At 54.0% G+C, this 24193-nt stretch overlaps 1 long non-coding RNA gene across 1 annotated transcript; it reads right to left on the bottom strand.

The window, feature by feature from the left end:
• Positions 1-848: 848 nt before the first annotated feature.
• On the bottom strand, positions 849-24103 carry LOC142917330 (uncharacterized). Its single transcript, XR_012936968.1, has 2 exons — positions 24033-24103; positions 849-1727 (listed from the first exon to the last, which is right to left on the bottom strand). It is a non-coding gene; the product is annotated as an uncharacterized LOC142917330 (long non-coding RNA).
• Between the last annotated feature and the right edge of the window lie 90 nt (positions 24104-24193).

The following is a 24193-nucleotide window of genomic DNA, read 5'->3' as shown; positions in this document are numbered from 1 at the left end:
GTGGCCGTGGTGGTGGTGGTGGTGGTGGCGGTCGTGGCGGTGGTGGCAGTGGTGGTGGTGGCGGTCGTGGCAGTGGTGGCAGTGGTGGTGCGCGTTCACACACTAGGGGGCAGTGGGGGTGGTGTCTGACTTAGTCCACTAGGGGGCAGTGGGGGGTGGTGTCTGACTTAGTTAGTCCACTAGGGGACAGTGGGGGTGGTGTCTGACTTAGTCCACTAGGGGACAGTGGGGGTGGTGTCTGACTTAGTTAGTCCACTAGGGGGCAGTGGGGGGTGGTGTCTGACTTAGTCCACTAGGGGACAGTGGGGGTGGTGTCTGACTTAGTCCACTAGGGGACAGTGGGGGTGGTGTCTGACTTAGTCCACTAGGGGACAGTGGGGGTGGTGTCTGACTTAGTCCACTAGGGGGCAGTGGGGGTGGTGTCTGACTTAGTTAGTCCACTAGGGGGCAGTGGGGGTGGTGTCTGACTTAGTCCACTAGGGGCAGTGGGGGGTGGTGTCTGACTTAGTCCACTAGGGGGCGGTGGGGCGCCACCCCACCAGGCAGCTGGACATGAGAATGATTTTTCAAATAAAAAAGACTTTTCTATAGGTAACATTTTGAGTAGTTCGTATAAGAAACCGCCGCTGCAACGCCGCGCGGTCTGATTTGTGCCTCGTGGGAGGTCTCGAGACCTTTCGCCGTGGGGTTTATATCTTGCAGAACTAACGGACAACCTGAAGTGGCATCACCCTGTTTGGGCCGAAACGTCGTGAGAATTTTATTTGATCAATTTATTATTTTATTCTCATTCTACGTGGTAATGACTTTACCGAAAGAACCAAAGAAGATGAATCCTTGCAGTCACGAAAGCTTTAAATCGGAATTTAATGTTTGTGTTTTTTAATCACGAGTATGTTTGTTCTGTTCTGTATGTACATGGACACAGTTCAACATTCAAAGCATCACAAGGGACAATATCCTCTAAATGCGATGGGTTTTATTCCGCTGTTTAGCCGCTACAAGCAGGCACGGAGGAACAAACGCGGCCGCTCGTGAGCCCCGTACTTAGACCGCTTCGAGTCGCACCTTGGCACAGCGATGAGCAATGTCACCCGATTCCACCAAACGCGGCGTCCAACGTTTTGACCCACGTGCTGTCGTCAGGTGCCGCCAGCCCACGTGACCGTCTGTTGTGACGAGAATGTCGCCCCGATTGTCGGTGTCACTCGCTGAGCCCCGTGCCCCTGCTGGACGTCTTTGCGGGGGGGAAAAATTAATGAGTGGGTGAGTGAGTGGGTGGTTGGGTGGGTGAGTGGATGGGTGAGTGAGTGGGTGGTTGGGTGGGTGAGTGGATGGGTGAGTGAGCGGGTGAGTGGGTGGGTGAGTGGGTGGGTGAGTGAGTGGGTGAGTGGATGGGTGAGTGAGCGGGTGAGTGGTTGGGTAAGTGAGTGGGTGAGTGAGTGGTTGGGTGAGTGGGTGAGTGGATGGGTGAGTGAGTGGGTGAGTGGATGGGTGAGTGAGCGGGTGAGTGAGTGACCGGGTGAGTTAGTGAGTGGGTGAGTGAGCGGGTGAGTGAGTGAGTGGGTGAGTGAGCGGGTGAGTGAGTGAGTTAGTGAGTGGAACGCGAGCCCGCCCGCCCACCCGCACGCCCGCATGCACGACCCTCCCCTGTATGTCCAGTGTGTCCGGCCTTCCACCCCGGCTGGCCGGCGCACAGTTGAATTTGGCTGCTCCTCGCTCGTCGACTCGATGGGCGACGAGGTCATGGAGAGGGAGGAGGAGGAGGAGAGAGAGAGAAGGGCGGGCGGGCGGGCGGGCGGCGATGAGAAAGGAAGATAGCGCGTGAGTCCGTGACGCGGGTCGCTCCACGCGCATCGAACGCACGCGGAGACACGGAGAGACATGGAGAGACGCGGAGAGACACGGAGAGAAGCGGAAACACGCGGAGACACGCGGAGACACGGAGAGACATGGAGAGACACGCAGAGACACGCGGAGACACGGAGAGACACGGAGAGACACGGAAAGACGCGGAGAGACAAGGAGAGACGCGGAGAGACACACGGAGACACGGAGAGACACGGAGAGAGACGGAGAGACGCGGAGAGACACGGAGAGACACGGAGAGACACGGAGAGACACGCGGAGAGACACGGAGAGACAAGGAGAGACACGGAGAGACGCGGAGAGACACGGAGAGACACGGAGAGACACAGAGAGACAAGGAGAGACGTGAAGAGACGTGGAGAGACACGGAGAGACACGGAGAGATGCAGAGAGACACGGAGAGACAAGGAGAGACACGGAGAGAAACGGAGAGACACGCGGAGACAAGGAGAGACACGGAGAGACAAGGAGAGACGCGGAGAGACATGGAGAGACACACGGTGACAAGAGACATGGAGAGGCACGGAGAGACGCGGAGAGACACGGAGAGACGTGGAGAGACACGGACACGGAGAGACACGGAGAGACACGCGGTGACAAGAGACACGGAGAGACGCGGAGAGACGCGGAGAGACACAGAGAGACGAGAGACACGCGGTGACAAGAGACACGGAGAGACACGGAGAGACATGGAGAGACACGCAGAGACACGGAGAGACACGCGGAGACAAGGAGAGACACGGAGAGACAAGGAGAGACAAGGAGAGACACGGAAAGACAAGAGACACGGAGAGACGCAGAGAGACACGGAGAGACAAGGAGAGACGCGGAGAGACACGGAGAGACACGGAGAGACACGCGGAGACAAGGAGAGACACGGAGAGACAAGGAGAGACAAGGAGAGACGCGGAGAGACACGGAGAGACACGCGGTGACAAGAGACACGGAGAGACACGGAGAGACGCGGAGAGACACGGAGAGACACGGAGAGACACGCGGTGACAAGAGACACGGAGAGACGCGGAGAGACGCGGAGAGACACGGAGAGACACGGAGAGACACGCGGTGACAAGAGACACGGAGAGACACGGAGACACGGAGAGACACGGAGAGACACGGAGAGACACGCGGAGACACGGAGAGACACGGAGAGACACGGAGAGACACGCAGTGACAAGAGACACGGAGAGACACGGAGAGACGCGGAGAGACACGGAGAGACGTGGAGAGACGCGAGAGACACGGAGAGACACGGAGAGACACGCGGTGACAAGAGACACGGAGAGACGCAGAGAGACACGGAGAGACACGGAGAGACACGCGGAGACACGGAGAGACACGGAGATACACGGAGAGACACGCAGAGAAATGGAGAGACACGCGGTGACAAGAGACACGGAGAGACGCGGAGAGACACGCGGAGACACGGAGACACGGAGAGACACGGAGAGACACGGAGAGACAAGGAGAGACATGGAGAGACGTGGAGAGACACGGAGAGAAACGGAGAGACACGGAGAGACGCGGAGAGACACGGAGAGAAACGGAGAGATACGGAGAGACGCGGAGAGACACGGAGAGACACGGAGAGACACGGAGAGACGCGGAGAGACACGGAGAGACACGCGGAGACAAGAGACACGGACACGCGGAGAGACACGGAGAGACACGGAGACACACGGAGACACAGAGAGACGTGGAGAGACACGGAGAGACTCTCTCCCCCTCCTCTGTTCCGACCATGGACGAACTCATCCGTCTGAACGGGGCCCGTAGCTATCCGTGGTGCTAAAGTTGAGGGTAAGAATCCACCCATTTTTTGCCATATAGCATTGTGATATATAACGACTTATTGTTGGTAGCTGAGCTGATTGGAGAATATAGAGTTTATTGATAACATTAAGGTAATTTATATTTTAGTTTTTATTGGGTCACTATATAGTACTGTGAATAGCTCAGATGTGTAGGCCTTGACTTCAACATAGTCATTTCTGTGACCAGTCACTAGCTAATCACTCAGTTATTTCAATGCTAAATTCGCCTAGTTATTTCAATGCTAAATTCTCCTGTTTGATTTGTACTAAGTGCCTCGGTGAATGTGTATGGTCTGACTTTAACGTAGCTATTTCTGTAAGCAGTTACAAGCTAATCACTCAGCTATTTCAATGCTAAATTCTATGCTAATTCCATTGTCAAGGGGTGCCTCTGCGGATGTGTATGCTTTAACTTAGCTATTTCAATGCTAAATTCTATGCTAATTCCATTGTCAAGGGGTGCCTCTGCGGATGTGTATGCTTTAACTTTTAACATAACTATTTCTGTGACCAGTCACAAGCTAATCATTCAGCCATTTCAATGCTAAATTATATGCTAATTCCTTTGTCAAGGCGCTTTGTTCCTCTCACACAGCTTAAAGGCCGTGATCTGAACGTGGCTCTTTCACTCCAGCGCTGTCCTACCAGTCTCGTCCCTTCACCTGATGAAGGCCGCTTGTGTTGTGGCCGAAAGGTCGTGAGAATATTATTGTGTTATTTTATTTTATCAATTTATTATTTTATTCTCATTCCTCGTGACTTTACCGAAAGAACCAAAGAAGACACAGGGTTTTATTAGTGATTCCTGGTCCTTTCTATGAAGTAACGGTAGATAGAAAATAAAAATAACGCGGCAAAAATTAGATAGTAAAAATGTTTAAATAATCACTGGGGAAATAACAAAAGCCAAAAAAGCCCACGACGTTTCGATGGCAACACGAGCGGCCTTCATCAGGCGGAGAGAAGAGTTGTTGTTAGTGTGAGAGCTGTACAGAGCAGCACACGAGGCGTGGCGGGGGGGGGGGCGACGTTGGGGATTGACCCACTCACCGGCACAGCGACGGCCTCACCACTGGCACAGCGAGAGAGAACAGCTTACCACTGGTACAGCGAGAGAACAGCTCACCACTGGCACACAGAGAGAACAGCTCACCACTGTTACAGAGAGAACAGCTCACCACTGGCACACACTAACAGCTCACCACTGGCACACAGAGAGAACAGCTCACCACTGGCACTGAGAGAGAACAGCTCACCACTGGCACAGAGAAAACAGCTCACCACTGGCACAGAGAACAGCTCACCACTGACACAGTGAGAGAGAACAGCTCACCACTGACACAGTGAGAGAGAACAGCTCACCACTGTCACACACAGAGAGAACAGCTCACCACTGGCACACAGAGAGAGAACAGCTCACCACTGGTACAGAGAGAACAGCTCACCACTGGCACACACTAACAGCTCACCACTGGCACACAGAGAGAACAGCTCACCACTGAAACACAGAGAGAACAGCTCACCACTGGCACACAGAGAGAACAGCTCACCACTGGCACACAGAGAGAGAACAGCTCACCACTGGCACACAGAGAGAGAACAGCTCACCACTGGCACACAGAGAGAGAACAGCTCACCACTGGTACACAGAGAGAACAGCTCACCACTGGCACACAGAGAGAGAACAGCTCACCACTGGCACACAGAGAGAGAACAGCTCACCACTGGCACACACTAACAGCTCACCACTGGCACACAGAGAGAACAGCTCACCACTGGCACACAGAGAGACAGCTCACCACTGGCACACAGAGAGAGAACAGCTCACCACTGGCACACAGAGAGAGAACAGCTCACCACTGGCACACAGAGAGAGAACAGCTCACCACTGGTACACAGAGAGAACAGCTCACCACTAGCACACAGAGAGAGAACAGCTCACCACTGGCACACACTAACAGCTCACCACTGGCACACAGAGAGAACAGCTCACCACTGGCACACAGAGAGAGAACAGCTCACCACTGGCACACAGAGAGAACAGCTCACCACTGGCACACAGAGAGAGAACAGCTCACCACTGGCACACAGAGAGAACAGCTCACCACTGGCACAGCGAGAGAACAGCTCACCACTGACACAGAGAGAACAGCTCACCACTGGCACAGAGAGAACAGCTCACCACTGGCACTGAGAGAGAACAGCTCACCACTGACACACAGAGAGAGAACAGCTCACCACTGGCACACAGAGAACAGCTCACCACTGGCACAGCGAGAGAACAGCTCACCACTGACACACAGAGAGAACAGCTCACCACTGGCACACAGAGAGAACAGCTCACCACTGGCACACAGAGAGAACAGCTCACCACTAGCACAGAGAGAGAGAACAGCTCACCACTGGCACACAGAGAGACAGCTCACCACTGGCACACAGAGAGAGAACAGCTCACCACTGGCACACAGAGAGAGAACAGCTCACCACTGGCACACAGAGAGAGAACAGCTCACCACTGGTACACAGAGAGAACAGCTCACCACTAGCACACAGAGAGAGAACAGCTCACCACTGGCACACACTAACAGCTCACCACTGGCACACAGAGAGAACAGCTCACCACTGGCACACAGAGAGAGAACAGCTCACCACTGGCACACAGAGAGAACAGCTCACCACTGGCACACAGAGAGAGAACAGCTCACCACTGGCACACAGAGAGAACAGCTCACCACTGGCACAGCGAGAGAACAGCTCACCACTGACACAGAGAGAACAGCTCACCACTGGCACAGAGAGAACAGCTCACCACTGGCACAGAGAGAGAACAGCTCACCACTGACACACAGAGAGAGAACAGCTCACCACTGGCACACAGAGAACAGCTCACCACTGGCACAGCGAGAGAACAGCTCACCACTGACACACAGAGAGAACAGCTCACCACTGGCACACAGAGAGAACAGCTCACCACTGGCACACAGAGAGAGAACAGCTCACCACTGGCACAGAGAGAACAGCTCACCACTGGCACACAGAGAGAACAGCTCACCACTGGCACACAGAGAGAACAGCTCACCACTGAAACACAGAGAGAACAGCTCACCACTGGCACACAGAGACAACAGCTCACCACTGGCACACAGAGACAACAGCTCACCACTGGCACACAGAGAACAGCTCACCACTGATACACAGAGAGAACAGCTCACCACTAGCACACAGAGAGAACAGCTCACCACTGGCACACACTAACAGCTCACCACTGGCACACAGAGAGAACAGCTCACCACTGGCACACAGAGAGAGAACAGCTCACCACTGGCACACAGAGAGAACAGCTCACCACTAGCACAGAGAGAGAGAGAACAGCTCACCACTGGCACACAGAGAGAGAACAGCTCACCACTGGCACACAGAGAGAGAACAGCTCACCACTGGCACACAGAGAACAGCTCACCACTGGCACACAGAGAGAACAGCTCACCCCTAGCACATAGAGAGAGAGAGAACAGCTCACCACTGGCACAGCGAGAGAACAGCTCACCACTGGCAAACACAGAGAGAGAACAGCTCACCACTGGCAAACACAGAGAGAGAACAGCTCACCACTGACACACAGAGAGAACAGCTCACCACTGGCACACAGAGAGAACAGCTCACCACTGGCACACAGAGAGAGAACAGCTCACCACTGGCACACAGAGAGAACAGCTCACCACTGGCACAGCGAGAGAACAGCTCACCACTGACACACAGAGAGAACAGCTCACCACTGGCACACAGAGAGAGAACAGCTCACCACTGGCACACAGAGAGAACAGCTCACCCCTAGCACATAGAGAGAGAGAGAACAGCTCACCACTGGCACAGCGAGAGAACAGCTCACCACTGGCAAACACAGAGAGAGAACAGCTCACCACTGGCAAACACAGAGAGAGAACAGCTCACCACTGACACACAGAGAGAACAGCTCACCACTGGCACACAGAGAGAACAGCTCACCACTGGCACACAGAGAGAGAACAGCTCACCACTGGCACACAGAGAGAACAGCTCACCACTGGCACAGCGAGAGAACAGCTCACCACTGACACACAGAGAGAACAGCTCACCACTGGCACAGAGAGAAAGCTCACCACTGGCACACACAGAGAGAACAGCTCACCACTGACACACAGAGAACAGCTCACCACTGGCACAGAGAGAACAGCTCACCACTGGCACAGAGAGAGAACAGCTCACCACTGACACACAGAGAGAGAACAGCTCACCACTGGCACACAGAGAACAGCTCACCACTGGCACAGCGAGAGAACAGCTCACCACTGACACACAGAGAGAACAGCTCACCACTGGCACACAGAGAGAACAGCTCACCACTGGCACACAGAGAGAGAACAGCTCACCACTGGCACAGAGAGAACAGCTCACCACTGGCACACAGAGAGAGAACAGCTCACCACTGGCACACAGAGAGAACAGCTCACCACTGGCCTACAGAGAGAACAGCTCACCACTGGCACACACACAGAGAGAACAGCTCACCACTGACAGAGAGAGAACAGCTCACCACTGGCACACAGAGAGAACAGCTCACCACTGGCACACAGAAAGAAAAGCTCACCACTGGCACACAGAGAGAGAACAGCTCACCACTGGCACACAGAGAGAACAGCTCACCACTGGCACACAGAGAGAACAGCTCACCACTGACACACAGAGAACAGCTCACCACTGGCACAGAGAGAACAGCTCACCACTGGCACACAGAGAGAACAGCTCACCACTGGCACACAGAGAGAACAGCTCACCACTGGCACACAGAGAGAGAACAGCTCACCACTGGCACACAGAGAGAGAACAGCTCACCACTGGTACACAGAGAGAACAGCTCACCACTAGCACACAGAGAGAACAGCTCACCACTGGCACACACTAACAGCTCACCACTGGCACACAGAGAGAACAGCTCACCACTGGCACACAGAGAGAGAACAGCTCACCACTGGCACACAGAGAGAGAACAGCTCACCACTGGCACACAGAGAGAACAGCTCACCACTAGCACAGAGAGAGAGAACAGCTCACCACTGGCACACAGAGAGAGAACAGCTCACCACTGGCACACAGAGAGAGAACAGCTCACCACTGGCACACAGAGAGAACAGCTCACCACTGGCACAGCGAGAGAACAGCTCACCACTGACACACAGAGAGAACAGCTCACCACTGGCACAGAGAGAAAGCTCACCACTGGCACACAGAGAGAGAACAGCTCACCACTGACAAACAAAGAACAGCTCACCACTGGCACAGAGAGAACAGCTCACCACTGGCACAGAGAGAGAACAGCTCACCACTGACACACAGAGAGAGAACAGCTCACCACTGGCACACAGAGAACAGCTCACCACTGGCACAGCGAGAGAACAGCTCACCACTGACACACAGAGAGAACAGCTCACCACTGGCACACAGAGAGAACAGCTCACCACTGGCACACAGAGAGAGAACAGCTCACCACTGGCACAGAGAGAACAGCTCACCACTGGCACACAGAGAGAACAGCTCACCACTGGCACACAGAGAGAACAGCTCACCACTGAAACACAGAGAGAACAGCTCACCACTGGCACACAGAGACAACAGCTCACCACTGGCACACAGAGACAACAGCTCACCACTGGCACACAGAGAACAGCTCACCACTGATACACAGAGAGAACAGCTCACCACTAGCACACAGAGAGAACAGCTCACCACTGGCACACACTAACAGCTCACCACTGGCACACAGAGAGAACAGCTCACCACTGGCACACAGAGAGAGAACAGCTCACCACTGGCACACAGAGAGAACAGCTCACCACTAGCACAGAGAGAGAGAGAACAGCTCACCACTGGCACACAGAGAGAGAACAGCTCACCACTGGCACACAGAGAGAGAACAGCTCACCACTGGCACACAGAGAACAGCTCACCACTGGCACACAGAGAGAACAGCTCACCCCTAGCACATAGAGAGAGAGAGAACAGCTCACCACTGGCACAGCGAGAGAACAGCTCACCACTGGCAAACACAGAGAGAGAACAGCTCACCACTGGCAAACACAGAGAGAGAACAGCTCACCACTGACACACAGAGAGAACAGCTCACCACTGGCACACAGAGAGAACAGCTCACCACTGGCACACAGAGAGAGAACAGCTCACCACTGGCACACAGAGAGAACAGCTCACCACTGGCACAGCGAGAGAACAGCTCACCACTGACACACAGAGAGAACAGCTCACCACTGGCACACAGAGAGAGAACAGCTCACCACTGGCACACAGAGAGAACAGCTCACCCCTAGCACATAGAGAGAGAGAGAACAGCTCACCACTGGCACAGCGAGAGAACAGCTCACCACTGGCAAACACAGAGAGAGAACAGCTCACCACTGGCAAACACAGAGAGAGAACAGCTCACCACTGACACACAGAGAGAACAGCTCACCACTGGCACACAGAGAGAACAGCTCACCACTGGCACACAGAGAGAGAACAGCTCACCACTGGCACACAGAGAGAACAGCTCACCACTGGCACAGCGAGAGAACAGCTCACCACTGACACACAGAGAGAACAGCTCACCACTGGCACAGAGAGAAAGCTCACCACTGGCACACACAGAGAGAACAGCTCACCACTGACACACAGAGAACAGCTCACCACTGGCACAGAGAGAACAGCTCACCACTGGCACAGAGAGAGAACAGCTCACCACTGACACACAGAGAGAGAACAGCTCACCACTGGCACACAGAGAACAGCTCACCACTGGCACAGCGAGAGAACAGCTCACCACTGACACACAGAGAGAACAGCTCACCACTGGCACACAGAGAGAACAGCTCACCACTGGCACACAGAGAGAGAACAGCTCACCACTGGCACAGAGAGAACAGCTCACCACTGGCACACAGAGAGAGAACAGCTCACCACTGCCACACAGAGAGAACAGCTCACCACTGGCCTACAGAGAGAACAGCTCACCACTGGCACACACACAGAGAGAACAGCTCACCACTGACAGAGAGAGAACAGCTCACCACTGGCACACAGAGAGAACAGCTCACCACTGGCACACAGAAAGAAAAGCTCACCACTGGCACACAGAGAGAGAACAGCTCACCACTGGCACACAGAGAGAACAGCTCACCACTGGCACACAGAGAGAACAGCTCACCACTGACACACAGAGAACAGCTCACCACTGGCACAGAGAGAACAGCTCACCACTGGCACACAGAGAGAACAGCTCACCACTGGCACACAGAGAGAACAGCTCACCACTGGCACACAGAGAGAGAACAGCTCACCACTGGCACACAGAGAGAGAACAGCTCACCACTGGTACACAGAGAGAACAGCTCACCACTAGCACACAGAGAGAACAGCTCACCACTGGCACACACTAACAGCTCACCACTGGCACACAGAGAGAACAGCTCACCACTGGCACACAGAGAGAGAACAGCTCACCACTGGCACACAGAGAGAGAACAGCTCACCACTGGCACACAGAGAGAACAGCTCACCACTAGCACAGAGAGAGAGAACAGCTCACCACTGGCACACAGAGAGAGAACAGCTCACCACTGGCACACAGAGAGAGAACAGCTCACCACTGGCACACAGAGAGAACAGCTCACCACTGGCACAGCGAGAGAACAGCTCACCACTGACACACAGAGAGAGAACAGCTCACCACTGGCACACAGAGAGAGAACAGCTCACCACTGGTACACAGAGAGAACAGCTCACCACTAGCACACAGAGAGAACAGCTCACCACTGGCACACACTAACAGCTCACCACTGGCACACAGAGAGAACAGCTCACCACTGGCACACAGAGAGAGAACAGCTCACCACTGGCACACAGAGAGAGAACAGCTCACCACTGGCACACAGAGAGAACAGCTCACCACTAGCACAGAGAGAGAGAACAGCTCACCACTGGCACACAGAGAGAGAACAGCTCACCACTGGCACACAGAGAGAGAACAGCTCACCACTGGCACACAGAGAGAACAGCTCACCACTGGCACACAGAGAGAACAGCTCACCACTGGCACACAGAGAGAGAACAGCTCACCACTGGCACACAGAGAGAGAACAGCTCACCACTGGTACACAGAGAGAACAGCTCACCACTAGCACACAGAGAGAACAGCTCACCACTGGCACACACTAACAGCTCACCACTGGCACACAGAGAGAACAGCTCACCACTGGCACACAGAGAGAGAACAGCTCACCACTGGCACACAGAGAGAGAACAGCTCACCACTGGCACACAGAGAGAACAGCTCACCACTAGCACAGAGAGAGAGAACAGCTCACCACTGGCACACAGAGAGAGAACAGCTCACCACTGGCACACAGAGAGAGAACAGCTCACCACTGGCACACAGAGAGAACAGCTCACCACTGGCACAGCGAGAGAACAGCTCACCACTGACACACAGAGAGAACAGCTCACCACTGGCACAGAGAGAAAGCTCACCACTGGCACACAGAGAGAGAACAGCTCACCACTGACAAACAAAGAACAGCTCACCACTGGCACAGAGAGAACAGCTCACCACTGGCACAGAGAGAGAACAGCTCACCACTGACACACAGAGAGAGAACAGCTCACCACTGGCACACAGAGAACAGCTCACCACTGGCACAGCGAGAGAACAGCTCACCACTGACACACAGAGAGAACAGCTCACCACTGGCACACAGAGAGAACAGCTCACCACTGGCACACAGAGAGAGAACAGCTCACCACTGGCACAGAGAGAACAGCTCACCACTGGCACACAGAGAGAACAGCTCACCACTGGCACACAGAGAGAACAGCTCACCACTGAAACACAGAGAGAACAGCTCACCACTGGCACACAGAGACAACAGCTCACCACTGGCACACAGAGACAACAGCTCACCACTGGCACACAGAGAACAGCTCACCACTGATACACAGAGAGAACAGCTCACCACTAGCACACAGAGAGAACAGCTCACCACTGGCACACACTAACAGCTCACCACTGGCACACAGAGAGAACAGCTCACCACTGGCACACAGAGAGAGAACAGCTCACCACTGGCACACAGAGAGAACAGCTCACCACTAGCACAGAGAGAGAGAGAACAGCTCACCACTGGCACACAGAGAGAGAACAGCTCACCACTGGCACACAGAGAGAGAACAGCTCACCACTGGCACACAGAGAACAGCTCACCACTGGCACACAGAGAGAACAGCTCACCCCTAGCACATAGAGAGAGAGAGAACAGCTCACCACTGGCACAGCGAGAGAACAGCTCACCACTGGCAAACACAGAGAGAGAACAGCTCACCACTGGCAAACACAGAGAGAGAACAGCTCACCACTGACACACAGAGAGAACAGCTCACCACTGGCACACAGAGAGAACAGCTCACCACTGGCACACAGAGAGAGAACAGCTCACCACTGGCACACAGAGAGAACAGCTCACCACTGGCACAGCGAGAGAACAGCTCACCACTGACACACAGAGAGAACAGCTCACCACTGGCACACAGAGAGAGAACAGCTCACCACTGGCACACAGAGAGAACAGCTCACCCCTAGCACATAGAGAGAGAGAGAACAGCTCACCACTGGCACAGCGAGAGAACAGCTCACCACTGGCAAACACAGAGAGAGAACAGCTCACCACTGGCAAACACAGAGAGAGAACAGCTCACCACTGACACACAGAGAGAACAGCTCACCACTGGCACACAGAGAGAACAGCTCACCACTGGCACACAGAGAGAGAACAGCTCACCACTGGCACACAGAGAGAACAGCTCACCACTGGCACAGCGAGAGAACAGCTCACCACTGACACACAGAGAGAACAGCTCACCACTGGCACAGAGAGAAAGCTCACCACTGGCACACACAGAGAGAACAGCTCACCACTGACACACAGAGAACAGCTCACCACTGGCACAGAGAGAACAGCTCACCACTGGCACAGAGAGAGAACAGCTCACCACTGACACACAGAGAGAGAACAGCTCACCACTGGCACACAGAGAACAGCTCACCACTGGCACAGCGAGAGAACAGCTCACCACTGACACACAGAGAGAACAGCTCACCACTGGCACACAGAGAGAACAGCTCACCACTGGCACACAGAGAGAGAACAGCTCACCACTGGCACAGAGAGAACAGCTCACCACTGGCACACAGAGAGAGAACAGCTCACCACTGGCACACAGAGAGAACAGCTCACCACTGGCCTACAGAGAGAACAGCTCACCACTGGCACACACACAGAGAGAACAGCTCACCACTGACAGAGAGAGAACAGCTCACCACTGGCACACAGAGAGAACAGCTCACCACTGGCACACAGAAAGAAAAGCTCACCACTGGCACACAGAGAGAGAACAGCTCACCACTGGCACACAGAGAGAACAGCTCACCACTGGCACACAGAGAGAACAGCTCACCACTGACACACAGAGAACAGCTCACCACTGGCACAGAGAGAACAGCTCACCACTGGCACACAGAGAGAACAGCTCACCACTGGCACACAGAGAGAACAGCTCACCACTGGCACACAGAGAGAGAACAGCTCACCACTGGCACACAGAGAGAGAACAGCTCACCACTGGTACACAGAGAGAACAGCTCACCACTAGCACACAGAGAGAACAGCTCACCACTGGCACACACTAACAGCTCACCACTGGCACACAGAGAGAACAGCTCACCACTGGCACACAGAGAGAGAACAGCCTCTTCACTGCTAGCCTGTTCTCTCTCACCCTCCTAGCCTCTCTACTGCTAGCCTGTTCTCTCTCACCCTCCTAGCCTCTCTACTGCTAGCCCGTTCTCTCACACTCCTAGCCTCTCCACTGCTAGCCTGTTCTCTCACGCTCCTAGCCTCTCCACTGCTAGCCTGTTCTCTCACCCTCCTAGCCTCTCCACTGCTAGCCTGTTCTCTCTCCCGCTCCTAGCCTCTCTACTGCTAGCCTGTTCTCTCTCACTCTCCTAGCCTCTCCACTGCCTGCCTGTTCTCTCTCACTCTCCTAGCCTCTCCACTGCTAGCCTGTTCTCTCTCACGCTCCCAGCCTCTCCACTGCTAGCCTGTTCTCTCACCCTCCTAGCCTCTCCACTGCTAGCCTGTTCTCTCACCCTCTCCTAGCCTCTCTACTGCTAGCCTGTTCTCTCACGCTCCTAGCCTCTCCACTGCTAGCCTGTTCTCTCTCACTCTCCTAGCCTCTCCACTGCTAGCCTGTTCTCTCACCCTCCTAGCCTCTCCACTGCTAGCCTGTTCTCTCTCACTCTCCTAGCCTCTCCACTGCCTGCCTGTTCTCTCTCACTCTCCTAGCCTCTCCACTGCTAGCCTGTTCTCTCACGCTCCTAGCCTCTCCACTGCTAGCCTGTTCTCTCACACTCCTAGCCTCTCCACTGCTAGCCTGTTCTCTCTCACGCTCCTAGCCTCTCTACTGCTAGCCTATTCTCTCACGCTCCTAGCCTCTCCACTGCTAGCCTGTTCTCTCACTCTCCTAGCCTCTCCACTGCTAGCCTGTTCTCTCACTCTCCTAGCCTCTCCCCTGCTAACCTGTTCTCTCTCTCCTAGCCTCTCCACTGCTAGCCTGTTCTCTCTCTCCTAGCCTCTCCACTGCTGCCCTGTTCTCTCTCACTCTCCTAGCCTCTCCACTGCTAGCCTGTTCTCTCTCACTCTCCTAGCCTCTCCACTGCTAGCCTGTTATCTCTCACTCTCCTAGCCTCTCCACTGCTAGCCTGTTCTCTCACGCTCCTAGCCTCTCTACTGCTAGCCTGTTCTCTCACTCTCATAGCCTCTCCACGGCTAGCCTGTTCTCTCTCACCCTCCTAGCCTCTCTACTGCTAGCCCGTTCTCTCACACTCCTAGCCTCTCCACTGCTAGCCTGTTCTCTCACGCTCCTAGCCTCTCCACTGCTAGCCTGTTCTCTCTCTCCTAGCCTCTCCACTGCTAGCCTGTTCTCTCACGCTCCTAGCCTCTCCACTGCTAGCCTGTTCTCTCACCCTCCTAGCCTCTCCACTGCTAGCCTGTTCTCTCACTCTCCTAGCCTCTCCACTGCTAGCCTGTTCTCTCTCACGCTCCTAGCCTCTCCACTGCTAGCCTGTTCTCTCACCCTCCTAGCCTCTCCACTGCTAGCCTGTTCTCTCTCCCGCTCCTAGCCTCTCTACTGCTAGCCTGTTCTCTCACGCTCCTAGCCTCTCCACTGCTAGCCTGTTCTCTCTCACTCTTCTAGCCTCTCCACTGCTAGCCTGTTCTCTCTCACTCTCCTAGCCTCTCCACTGCTAGCCTGTTCTCTCACCCTCCTAGCCTCTCCACTGCTAGCCTGTTCTCTCTCACTCTCCTAGCCTCTCCACTGCCTGCCTGTTCTCTCTCACTCTCCTAGCCTCTCCACTGCTAGCCTGTTCTCTCACGCTCCTAGCCTCTCCACTGCTAGCCTGTTCTCTCACACTCCTAGCCTCTCCACTGCTAGCCTGTTCTCTCTCACGCTCCTAGCCTCTCTACTGCTAGCCTATTCTCTCACGCTCCTAGCCTCTCCACTGCTAGCCTGTTCTCTCACTCTCCTAGCCTCTCCACTGCTAGCCTGTTCTCTCACTCTCCTAGCCTCTCCCCTGCTAACCTGTTCTCTCTCTCCTAGCCTCTCCACTGCTAGCCTGTTCTCTCTCTCCTAGCCTCTCCACTGCTGCCCTGTTCTCTCTCACTCTCCTAGCCTCTCCACTGCTAGCCTGTTCTCTCTCACTCTCCTAGCCTCTCCACTGCTAGCCTGTTCTCTCTCACTCTCCTAGCCTCTCCACTGCTAGCCTGTTCTCTCACGCTCCTAGCCTCTCTACTGCTAGCCTGTTCTCTCACTCTCATAGCCTCTCCACGGCTAGCCTGTTCTCTCTCACCCTCCTAGCCTCTCTACTGCTAGCCCGTTCTCTCACACTCCTAGCCTCTCCACTGCTAGCCTGTTCTCTCACGCTCCTAGCCTCTCCACTGCTAGCCTGTTCTCTCTCTCCTAGCCTCTCCACTGCTAGCCTGTTCTCTCACGCTCCTAGCCTCTCCACTGCTAGCCTGTTCTCTCACCCTCCTAGCCTCTCCACTGCTAGCCTGTTCTCTCTCACTCTCCTAGCCTCTCCACTGCCTGCCTGTTCTCTCTCACTCTCCTAGCCTCTCCACTGCTAGCCTGTTCTCTCTCACGCTCCTAGCCTCTCCACTGCTAGCCTGTTCTCTCACCCTCCTAGCCTCTCCACTGCTAGCCTGTTCTCTCTCCCGCTCCTAGCCTCTCTACTGCTAGCCTGTTCTCTCACGCTCCTAGCCTCTCCACTGCTAGCCTGTTCTCTCTCACTCTCCTAGCCTCTCCACTGCTAGCCTGTTCTCTCACCCTCCTAGCCTCTCCACTGCTAGCCTGTTCTCTCACCCTCCTAGCCTCTCCACTGCTAGCCTGTTCTCTCTCACGCTCCTAGCCTCTCTACTGCTAGCCTATTCTCTCACGCTCCTAGCCTCTCCACTGCTAGCCTGTTCTCTCACTCTCCTAGCCTCTCCACTGCTAGCCTGTTCTCTCTCTCCTAGCCTCTCCACTGCTAGCCTGTTCTCTCTCACTCTCCTAGCCTCTCCACTGCTAGCCTGTTCTCTCTCACTCTCCTAGCCTCTCCACTGCTAGCCTGTTCTCTCTCACGCTCCTAGCCTCTCTACTGCTAGCCTGTTCTCTCACTCTCATAGCCTCTCCACGGCTCGCCTGTTCTCTCTCACCCTCCTAGCCTCTCTACTGCTAGCCTGTTCTCTCACGCTCCTAGCCTCTCCACTGCTAGCCTGTTCTCTCACGCTCCTTAGCCTCTCCACTGCTAGCCTGTTCTCCCTCTCTCACTCTCCTAGCCTTTCCACTGCTAGCCTGTTCTCTCTCACGCTCCTAGCCTCTCTACTGCTAGCCTGTTCTCTCACTCTCCTTAGCCTCTCCACTGCTAGCCTGTTCTCTCACGCTCCTAGCCGCTCCACTGCTAGCCTGTTCTCTCTCACGCTCCTAGCCTCTCCACTGCTGCCCTGTTCTCTCTCTCCAAGCCTCTCCACGGCTCGCCTGTTCTCTCTCACCCTCCTGGCCTCTCCACTGCTAGCCTGTTCTCTCACGCTCCTAGCCTCTCCACTGCTAGCCTGTTCTCTCTCTCCTAGCCTCTCCACTGCTAGCCTGTTCTCTCACGCTCCTAGCCTCTCCACTGCTAGCCTGTTCTCTCACGCTCCTAGCCTCTCCACTGCTAGCCTGTTCTCTCACTCTCCTAGCCTCTCCACTGCCTGCCTGTTCTCTCTCACGCTCCTAGCCTCTCTACTGCTAGCCTGTTCTCTCACGCTCCTAGCCTCTCCACTGCTAGCCTGTTCTCTCACTCTCCTAGTCTCTCCACTGCTAGCCTGTTCTCTCACGCTCCTAGCCTCTCCACTGCTAGCCTGTTCTCTCTCTCCTAGCCTCTCCACTGCTAGCCTGTTCTCACTCACTCTCCTAGCCTCTCCACTGCTCGCCTGTTCTCTCTCTCTCTCCTAGCCTCTCCACTGCTAGCCTGTTCTCTCACGCTCCTAGCCTCTCCACTGCTAGCCTGTTCTCTCACCCTGCTGGCCTCTCCACTGCTAGCCTGTTCTCTCACGCTCCTAGCCTCTCCACTGCTAGCCTGTTCTCTCTCTCCTAGCCTCTCCACTGCTAGCCTGTTCTCTCACGCTCCTAGCCTCTCCACTGCTAGCCTGTTCTCTCACCCTCCTAGCCTCTCCACTGCTAGCCTGTTCTCTCTCACGCTCCTAGCCTCTCCACTGCTAGCCTGTTCTCTCACCCTCCTAGCTTCTCCACTGCTAGCCTGTTCTCTCTCACGCTCCTAGCCTCTCTACTGCTAGCCTGTTCTCTCACGCTCCTAGCCTCTCCACTGCTAGCCTGTTCTCTCACTCTCCTAGCCTCTCCACTGCTAGCCTGTTCTCTCACTCTCCTAGCCTCCACTGGTAGCCTGTTCTCTCTCTCCTAGCCTCTCCACTGCTAGCCTGTTCTCTCTCACGCTCCTAGCCTCTCTATTGCTAGCCTGTTCTCTCACTCTCCTTAGCCTCTCCACTGCTAGCCTGTGCTCTCACGCTCCTAGCCTCTCCACTGCTGCCCTGTTCTCTCTCTGCAAGCCTCTCCACTGCTAGCCTGTTCTCTCTCTCCTAGCCTCTCCACTGCTAGCCTGTTCTCTCTCACTCTCCTAGCCTCTCCACTGCTAGCCTGTTCTCTCTCACGCTCCTAGCCTCTCTACTGCTAGCCTGTTCTCTCACTCTCATAGCCTCTCCACGGCTAGCCTGTTCTCTCTCACCCTCCTAGCCTCTCTACTGCTATCCTGTTCTCTCACGCTCCTAGCCTCTCCACTGCTAGCCTGTTCTCTCTCTCACTCTCCTAGCCTCTCCACTGCTAGCCTGTTCTCTCTCACGCTCCTAGCCTCTCCACTGCTAGCCTGTTCTCTCACTCTCCTTAGCCTCTCCACTGCTAGCCTGTTCTCTCACGCTCCTAGCCTCTCCACTGCTGCCCTGTTCTCTCTCTCCAAGCCTCTCCACTGCTAGCCTGTTCTCTCACCCTCCTGGCCTCTCCACTACTAGCCTGTTCTCTCACGCTCCTAGCCTCTCCACTGCTAGCCTGTTCTCTCTCTCCTAGCCTCTCCACTGCTAGCCTGTTCTCCCTCATGCTCCTAGCCTCTCCACTGCTAGCCTGTTCTCTCACCCTCCTGGCCTCTCCACTACTAGCCTGTTCTCTCACCCTCCTAGCCTCTCCACTACTAGCCTGTTCTCTCACACTCCTAGCCTCTCCACGGCTCGCCTGTTCTCTCACGCTCCTCGCCTCTCCACTGCTAGCCTGTTCTCTCACCCTCCTAGCCTCTCCACTGCTAGCCTGTTCTCTCACTCTCCTAGCCTCTCCACTGCTAGCCTGTTCTCTCACCCTCCTAGCCTCTCCACTGCTAGCCTGTTCTCTCTCACTCTCCTAGCCTCTCCACTGCCTGCCTGTTCTCTCACTCTCCTAGCCTCTCCACTGCTAGCCTGTTCTCTCTCATGCTCCTAGCCTCTCCACTGCTAGCCTGTTCTCTCACCCTCCTAGCCTCTCCACTTATAGCCTGTTCTCTCTCACGCTCCTAGCCTCTCTACTGCTAGCCTGTTCTCTCACGCTCCTAGCCTCTCCACTGCTAGCCTGTTCTCTCACTCTCCTAGCCTCTCCACTGCTAGCCTATTCTCTCACTCTCCTAGCCTCTCCACTGCTAGCCTGTTCTCTCACTCTCCTAGCCTCTCCACTGCTAGCCTGTTCTCTCACGCTCCTAGCCTCTCCACTGCTAGCCTGTTCTCTCACCCTCCTAGCCTCTCCACTGCTAGCCTGTTCTCTCTCACGCTCCTAGCCTCTCCACTGCTAGCCTGTTCTCTCACCCTCCTAGCTTCTCCACTGCTAGCCTGTTCTCTCTCACGCTCCTAGCCTCTCTACTGCTAGCCTGTTCTCTCACGCTCCTAGCCTCTCCACTGCTAGCCTGTTCTCTCACTCTCCTAGCCTCTCCACTGCTAGCCTGTTCTCTCACTCTCCTAGCCTCCACTGGTAGCCTGTTCTCTCTCTCCTAGCCTCTCCACTGCTAGCCTGTTCTCTCTCACGCTCCTAGCCTCTCTACTGCTAGCCTGTTCTCTCACTCTCATAGCCTCTCCACGGCTAGCCTGTTCTCTCTCACCCTCCTAGCCTCTCTACTGCTATCCTGTTCTCTCACGCTCCTAGCCTCTCCACTGCTAGCCTGTTCTCTCTCTCACTCTCCTAGCCTCTCCACTGCTAGCCTGTTCTCTCTCACGCTCCTAGCCTCTCCACTGCTAGCCTGTTCTCTCACTCTCCTTAGCCTCTCCACTGCTAGCCTGTTCTCTCACGCTCCTAGCCTCTCCACTGCTGCCCTGTTCTCTCTCTCCAAGCCTCTCCACTGCTAGCCTGTTCTCTCACCCTCCTGGCCTCTCCACTACTAGCCTGTTCTCTCACGCTCCTAGCCTCTCCACTGCTAGCCTGTTCTCTCTCTCCTAGCCTCTCCACTGCTAGCCTGTTCTCTCACGCTCCTCGCCTCTCCACTGCTAGCCTGTTCTCTCACCCTCCTAGCCTCTCCACTGCTAGCCTGTTCTCTCACTCTCCTAGCCTCTCCACTGCTAGCCTGTTCTCTCACCCTCCTAGCCTCTCCACTGCTAGCCTGTTCTCTCTCACTCTCCTAGCCTCTCCACTGCCTGCCTGTTCTCTCACTCTCCTAGCCTCTCCACTGCTAGCCTGTTCTCTCTCATGCTCCTAGCCTCTCCACTGCTAGCCTGTTCTCTCACCCTCCTAGCCTCTCCACTGCTAGCCTGTTCTCTCTCACGCTCCTAGCCTCTCTACTGCTAGCCTGTTCTCTCACGCTCCTAGCCTCTCCACTGCTAGCCTGTTCTCTCACTCTCCTAGCCTCTCCACTGCTAGCCTATTCTCTCACTCTCCTAGCCTCTCCACTGCTAGCCTGTTCTCTCACTCTCCTAGCCTCTCCACTGCTAGCCTGTTATCTCTCACTCTCCTAGCCTCTCCACTGCTCACCTGTTCTCTCTCACTCTCCTAGCCTCTCCACGGCTAGCCTGTTCTCTCTCACCCTCCTAGCCTCTCTACTGCTAGCCTGTTCTCTCACGCTCCTAGCCTCTCCACTGCTAGCCTGTTCTCTCACGCTCCTAGCCTCTCCACTGCTAGCCTGTTCTCTCTCTCCTAGCCTCTCCACTGCTAGCCTGTTCTCTCACGCTCCTAGCCTCTCCACTGCTAGCCTGTTCTCTCACCCTCCTAGCCTCTCCACTGCTAGCCTGTTCTCTCTCACTCTCCTAGCCTCTCCACTGCTAGCCTGTTCTCTCACCCTCCTAGCCTCTCCACTGCTAGCCTGTTCTCTCTCACTCTCCTAGCCTCTCCACTGCTAGCCTGTTCTCTCACTCTCCTAGCCTCTCCACTGCTAGCCTGTTCTCTCTCACGCTCCTAGCCTCTCCACTGCTAGCCTGTTCTCTCACCCTCCAAGCCTCCCCACTGCTAGCCTGTTCTCTCTCCCTCTCCTAGCCTCTCCACTGCTCGCCTGTTCTCTCTCTCTCCTAGCCTCTCCACTGCTAGCCTGTTCTCTCTCACGCTCCTAGCCTCTCCACTGCTAGCCTGTTCTCTCACCCTCCTGGCCTCTCCACTGCTAGCCTGTTCTCTCACGCTCCTAGCCTCTCCACTGCTAGCCTGTTCTCTCACCCTCCTAGTCGAAACCTTCTCCTGCCAGGCCACCAAGATTATACGGCTTACCAAAAATACATAAAGTTGATACACCTCTTCGTCCCATAGTCTCTACTATCAGCTCCCCCACCTACAAACTAGTCTAAACCTTCTCCTGCCAGGCCACCAAGATTATACGGCTTACCAAAAATACATAAAGTTGATACACCTCTTCGTCCCATAGTCTCTACTATCAGCTCCCCCACCTACAAACTAGCTCGTTTTTTGTCTGAAATCCTGCGTCCTTTCACTGGAAAGACCACCTCTGCGGTACAAAATTCTACTCACCTGGTATCGACAATCAAGGGTATTTCCCTGTCCCCAGACGACCTGCTTGTCAGTTTTGATATAGTTTCCTTATTCACCAAGGTTCCTGTACCTGACACCATTGCAATCATTGAAGACTTGGTTCATCAAGGACTAAACACTGAGGTACCCCCCCTGGTGAGGCACTGTTTAACCAATACATACTTCACTTGGAATGGAACTTTCTACAAACAAACTGAGGGCACCCCAATGGGCTCCCCCCTTTCTCCAGTTATAGCTAACATTTTCATGGAGAAATTTGAGACTGACGCCATCCAGACTGCCACTCTGCGCCCAACCTTATGGAAGAGGTACGTGGATGACACTTTTGTCATCTGGCCACATGGCCGGCCTGCTCTAGACCAATTCTTCGACCACATCAATTCCATACACCCAGCCATCAGATTTACCATGGAAGTCGAAATAGATGGCAAGATACCTTTTTTGGATGTCCTAATTAAAAAGAGACCTGATGGTTCAATGAGCCACTCTGTCTACAGGAAAGCTACCCATACGGATGCTTATCTGAAACCGGATTCCCACCACCATCCATCACAGAAGAATTCTCTCATCAAGACTCTGTATCATAGAGCCCAATGCATATCCGACCAGGAACACATAAGCAGTGAACTCAAGCACGTACACCAAGCTCTTAGGGCTAATGGTTACTCCGACTATACAATCCGCAAAGCTATCACTCAAACCATGAAGAAGAACCCTCTTGAGGAGCCTTTCAAAACCATCACTTTACCCTACATTGCTGGGATCACAAAAAAGATCTCCAAAATCTTGAATAAACACAAGATCCAGGTCCGTTTCAACACATTACATAAAATCCGTGATCTGGTTCCGTCTGTAAAAGATGTGATTCCGGACATACAATACCCTGGTGTCTACAAACTAAGTTGCCTCTGTGGTAGTAGTTACATTGGAGAAACCAAACGCCATGTCTCGGACCGCATTCGTGAACATAAAGCAGACCTTAAACACGGTAGGACCAACACCTCGGCCGTAGCAGATCATTGTTCTAATTCAGTAGGCTCACATGCCATTGACTTTTCCAAGACGGAGGTTCTTTGTAAGCCATCTGGCTTCCATGAGAGATTCGTTCATGAGGCTATCCACATATACAAGCACAGAGACAATTTCAACCGAGAAGATGGATTCTATCTTAGCAATCATTGGAAAGATTTGATAAACCATTTCAGTTCTTAATTGATTGTTCACGCTTACAGTGGCTTTCAGACAGCATACATTATAAAAAATTTCGTCTCCCCCCTCCTCTTTTAAAAAAAAAATAGATGGACTAGTCCTGGGCAAACTGCCAAATCGCTGCGCGTGACGCCAACGTTTTTTATAAATAAATGCGCTGTTTAAAAATAAATTTATGCAAACCAACACACCTGAAGATGACCGTTTGAGTTATGGTCGAAACGTCGTGAGATTTTTTATTGTTATATATATTTTATTATTTTGTTGTTTCTCTTCAACGTGACTTTACCGAAAAAACTAAGAAGATTAAATTCAATAAGATAAAGACCACTTGTGTTGCGATCGAAACGTCGTGGGTTTATTGTTTTATTTTATTTTTCATTTTATTATTATTTTATTTTCTATCTACGTGACTTTATCGAATAAACCAAGAATATTAATTCCTGCAGTCACCAAAGTTTTAAGTCAAAACATTCACACACGTTGACAAAGCCTCACCTTGTGTTGTTGTGGGCAGGTCGCTTCTGACAACAAGAGCGGTATAGCAGCTCAAGCGGGCTTGGCCTGCTAACAAAAGAAAATAAAAACTGCGTGAATATTTACAATAAAACAAAGTTACAAAGTGGCGAGCCGGGTGAAGACAAATTAAACTTAAGCGA

This window comes from Petromyzon marinus, unplaced genomic scaffold (genome assembly GCF_048934315.1).
Source record: "Petromyzon marinus isolate PM22_M1 ecotype Great Lakes invasive population unplaced genomic scaffold, UKy_Petmar_22M1.pri1.0 PM_G_Scaffold_46, whole genome shotgun sequence".
Classification (NCBI taxonomy): Eukaryota; Metazoa; Chordata; class Hyperoartia; order Petromyzontiformes; family Petromyzontidae; genus Petromyzon; species Petromyzon marinus.
The sequence above is the reverse complement of the archived record's forward strand: the minus strand, read 5'-3'. Positions and strand labels throughout refer to the sequence as shown.